Source organism: Martes martes (assembly GCF_963455335.1).
Source record: "Martes martes genome assembly, chromosome: 10".
Lineage (NCBI taxonomy): Eukaryota > Metazoa > Chordata > Mammalia > Carnivora > Mustelidae > Martes > Martes martes.
The window spans coordinates 1,058,632-1,063,862 of NC_137898.1; positions in this window are offsets into that span (position 1 = coordinate 1,058,632).

Consider the following 5,231-nt stretch of genomic DNA (forward strand, 5'->3'; position numbering starts at 1 on the left):
ATATGTCGTTTGCAAATATCTTCTCCCATTCTGTCCGTTGTCTTTTGGTTTTGTTAACCGTTTCCTTTGCTGTGCAAAAGCTTTTGATCTTGATGAAGTCCCAATAGTTCATTTTTGCCCTTGCTTCCCTTGCCTTTGGTGAGTTTCTAGGAAGAAGTTGCTGTGGCTGAGGGGCAAGAGGTTGCTGCCTGTGTTCTCCTCAAGGATTTTGATGGATTCCTGTCTCACGTTGAGGTCTTTTATCCATTTCGGGTTTATCTTTGTGGACGGTGTAAGAGAATGGTGGAGTTTCATTCTTCTATATATAGCTGTCCAGTTTTCCCAGCACCATTTATTGAAGAGACTGTCTTTTTTCCACTGGATATTTTTTCCTGTTTTGTCGAAGATTATTTGACCGTAGAGTTGAGGGTCCATATCTGGGCTCTCTACTCTGTTCCACTGGTCGATGTGTCTGTTTTTATGCCGGGACCATGCTGTCTTGGTGATCACAGCTTTGTAGTAAAGCTTGAAATCAGGTAACGTGATGCCGCCAGTTTTGTTTTTGTTTTTCAACATTTCCTTAGCGATTCAGGGTCTCTTTTGAGTCCATACAAATTTTAGGATTATTTTCTCCAGCTCTTTGACAAATGCTGGTGGAATTTTGATCAGAATAGCACTAAAAGGAGAGATTGCTCTCAGCAGTATAGACATTTTGACAATGTTCATTCTTCCGATCCAAGAGCATGGACTGGTCTTCCATCTTTTCGTGTCTTCTTCAGTTTCTTTCACGAGTGTTCTGTAGTTCCTCGAGTACAGATGCTTTACCTCTTTGGTTAGGTTTATTTCCAGGTATCTTATGGTTCTCGGCACCATAGTGAATGGAATCGATTCTCTAATTTGCCTTTCTGTATTTTCATTGTTAGTGTATAAGAAAGCCACTGATTTCTGTACATTGACTTCGTATCCTGCCACGTTACTGAATTGCTGTATGAGTTCTAGTAGTTTGGGGGTGGAGTCTTTTGGGTTTTCCGTATAAAGAATCATGTCATCTGCGAAGAGAGAGAGTTTGACTTCTTCATTGCCAATTTCTTCTTTAAATGTTTGCTAGAATTGCCCTGGGAAACTCTCTGGTCCTGGATTCTTGTTTGCTGGGAGATTTTTGATGACTGCTTCAATCTTCTTACTGGTTATGGGTCTGTTTAAGTTTTCTATGTCTTCCTGGTTCAGTTGTGGTAGTTGGTATGTTTCGAGGAATGCATCCATTTCTTCCAGATTGTCAAATTTGTTGGCGTAGAGTTGCTCATGGTATGTTCTTATAATTGTTTGTATTTCTTTGGTGTTGGTTGTGATCTCTCCTCTGTCATTCATGATTTTATTTATTTGGTGCCTTTCTCTTTTCTTTTTGATAAGTCTGGCCAGGGGTTTATCAATCTTATTAATTCTTTCAAAGAACCAGCTCCTAGTTTCATGGATTTGTTCTACTCTTCTTTTGGCTTTTATTTCATTGGTTTCTGCTCTGATCTTTAGTATTTCTCTTCTCCTGCTGGGTTTAGGTTTTCTTTGCTGTTCTTTGTCCAGCTCCTTTAGGTGTAGGCTGAGGTTGTGTACTTGAGACCTTTCTTGTTTCTTGAGAAAGGCTTGTATTGCTGTATACATTCCTTGCAGGACTGCTTTTGCTGTGTCCCAAAGATTTTGAACAGCTATGTTTTCATTTTCCTACATTTTAAAAAATTCTTCTTTAATTTCCTGGTTGACCCATTCATTCTTTAGTAGGATGCTTTTTATCCTCCAGGTATTTGAGTTCTTTTCAGCTTTCCTCTTGTGGTTGAGTTCTAGTTTCAAAACAGGGTGGTCTGAAAATAGGCAGGGAATGATCCCAATCTTTTGGTACCGGTTGAGACCTGATTTGTGACCCAGGATGTGATCTATTCTGGAGAATGTTCCATGTGCATTAGAGCAGAAAGTCTATTCTGTTGTTTTGAGATGGAATGTTCTGAATATATCTGTGATGTCCGTCCGGTCCAGTGTGTCATTTGAAGTCTTTATTTCCTTCTTGATCTTTTGCTTAGATGATCTGTCCATTTCAGTGAGGGGGGGTGTTTAAGTCCCCTACTATTAAGGTATTACTGTTGATGTGTTTCTTTGATTTTGTTATTAATTGGTTTATATAATTGGCTGCTCCCATGTTAGGGGCATAGGTATTTCTCTTTTTTTCTTTTTAATTTAATTTTATTTTTCCAGTGTTCCAAGATTTATTGTTTATGCACCACACCCAGTGCTCCATGAAATATCCGCCCTCCATACCCACCACCAGGCTCACCTAACTCCCCTCCCCCAAACCCTCAGTCTGTAAAGTTGTTAGATCTTCTTGTTGGAGAGACCCTTTAAGTATGATATTATAGTCTTTGGCTTGAAATCTAATTTATCTGATGTAAGGATTGCTGCCCCAGCTTTCTTGTGATGTCCATTAGCATGGTAAATTATTTTCCATCCCCTCGTTTTAAATCTGGAGGTGTCTTTGGATCTAAACTGAGTTTCTTGCAGACAGCATATCAATGGGTCTTGTTTTTTTAATCCATTCCGATGCCCTGTGTCTTTTTATTGGGGCATCTAGCCCATTTACATTCAGGGTAACTATTGAGAGATATGAATTTAGTGCCATCGTATTGTCTGTAAGGTGACTGTTACTGTTTATTGTCTCTGTTCCTTTCTGGCCTATTACTTTTAGGCTCTCTCTTTGCTTAGAGGACCCCTTTCAATATTTCCTGGAGGGCTGGTTTGGTGTTTGCAAATTCTTTTACTTTTTGTTTGTCCTGGAAGCTTTTTACCTCTCCTTCTCTTTTCAGTGACAGCCTAGCCGGATATAGTATTTTTGGCTGCATATTTTTCTCCTTTAGTGCTCTGAATATATCATGCCAGCCCTTTCTGGCCTGCCAGTCTCTGTGGATAGGTCTGCTGTCAGTCTAGTATTTCTACCATTGTATGTTACAGACTTCTTGTCCAGAGCTGCTTTCAGGATTTTCTCTTTGTCACTGAGACTCGTAAGTTTTACTATTAGATGACGGGATATTGGCCTTTTTTTTTTTTAAATTTTAAGGGGGGTTCTTTATGCCTTCTGGATTTAAAAATAAGATTTTATTTATTTATTTGACGGATAGAGAGAGCACAAGTAGGCAGAGCAGCAGGCAGAGGGAGACGGAGAAGCAGGTTCTCTGCCAAACAGGGAGCCTGATGTGGGGCTCAATCCCAGGACCCTGCGATCACGACCTGAGCCAAAGGCAGCCGCTTAACCGACTGAGCTACACAGGTGCTCCATCTCCTGGATTTGATGCTTGTTCCCTTCACCAAATTAGGGAAATTCCCTGCAATAATTTGCTCCAATACATTTTTTGCCCCCTCTCTCTTTCTTCTTCTTCTGGGATCCCAATTATTCTAATATTGTTTCATCTTATGTTATCACTTCTCTCTCAAATTCTCCCCTTGTGGTGCAGTGGTTGTTTGTCTCTCTTTTTCTCAGCTTCTTTATTCTCCATCAGTTGGTCTTCTATATCACGAATTCTCTCTTCTGCCTCACTTATCCTAGCAGTAAGAGCCTCCGTTTTCTACTGCACCTCAAAATAGCTTTTTTGATTTCAACTTGGTTAGATTTTAGTTCTTCTATTTTTCCATTAAGAGATTTTATTTCTCCAGAAAGGGATTCTCTAGTAACTCCCATGCTTTTTTTTTTGAGCCCAGGTTTCACCTTGATAATCATCATTCTGAACTGTAGTTCTGGCATCTTACTAATGTCCATATTGATTAGGTCCCTAGCCTTCGGTACTGCCTCTTGTTCTTTTTTTTTTTTTTTTTTGAGGTGAGTTTTTCTGCCTTGTCATTTTATCCAGATAAGAATAGAAGAAGGAGAGAACAAAATACTAAAAGGGTAGCAACAACCCCAGAAAATATACACTAACCAAATTGGAAGAGACCTGTAACTGGGGGGGAGAAGAAGGAAAGGACAAAAAAAATGTGTATATATATATATATATATATATATATGTATACTTTTCTCCTTTTTTCTCCCCCCAGTTTTGGGTCTCTTCAGATTTGGTATATATGGATAGATAGATATGTATGTATGTATGTATGTATGTATATTTTTTTATTCTCAACTGGTGAATAGAACAGGACCACACACTTGATTTTGGGTGTGTTTTGGTCTGTTAGAAGAAACTGTCTCCCCAAATTTTAAAGAAATAAAAACATATATACAAAAATAAGGGTAAACACGATGAAGATATAGACTATGACTGTAAAGATGAAACTTAAAAAAGATTCTAAAAGAGAAATTGATAAGATAAGAAGTTGGTTGCAAAAAGAGGAAAGAATGTGATCAGGCTGGAGACTAGAACAATGGCATACACTGGATTTAGGGTATATTTTGATCTGTTAGAAGAAACTATATCCCAAAATCTTAAAGAAAGAGAAACGTATATGTACACAAAACATAAGATTAAATACAATGAAGAAATAGAATATGACTATAACAATGAAAATTAAAAAGGATTTTTTAAAAGGTATTGATAAGATAAAATAGTTAAAAACGTTAAAATGGGAAAGAGGAAAAATTTAAAAACTAGAATAAGAAAAAAATTAAATAAAAAAAATCAACTTTGAAAGACTAAAGTATCATGGGGGAAAAGCCATGAATTCCATGTGTTGCGCTCCCTGAGCTCTGGAGTTCTGCCGTTCTCATTGATAGTGAAGTTGGCCTTGGCTGGAAGTTCTTGCTGATCTTCTGGGGGAGGGGCCTCTTGCAGTGATTCTCAGATATCTTTGCCCGCGGCGGAATTGCACCACCGCTGCCAGGGGCCGGGCTAAGTCATCTGCTCGCGTTTGCTCTCAGGAGCTTTTGTTCCCTGAGCGCTTTCCATAGAGCTCTGGAGGACGGGAATGAAAATGGCGGCCTCCCAATCTCCAGTCCGGAGGAGCCGAGAGCTCGAGGCCTCAATCCTCAGTACACCCTTGGAGAAAAGCAGTCAATCGCTCCCGTCTCCTTGGTCTCTGGCCACGCTCGCTCGGAGCTCAGCTGGCCTGTGACCGAGCGTTTCTGTCTCTGGTGCATGCCCCGTTTGGAGTCTCCAAACCCAGCAGACTCCTGTCACACTCTCCTGCCCTGCTCCTCTCAGAGGAGGAAGGAGGGGGTCTCCCCGGATCTGCCACTTCTGGGGTCCCTGCTCAAAGAGCAGGGACCCGAGTGTGCCTTGGATCAC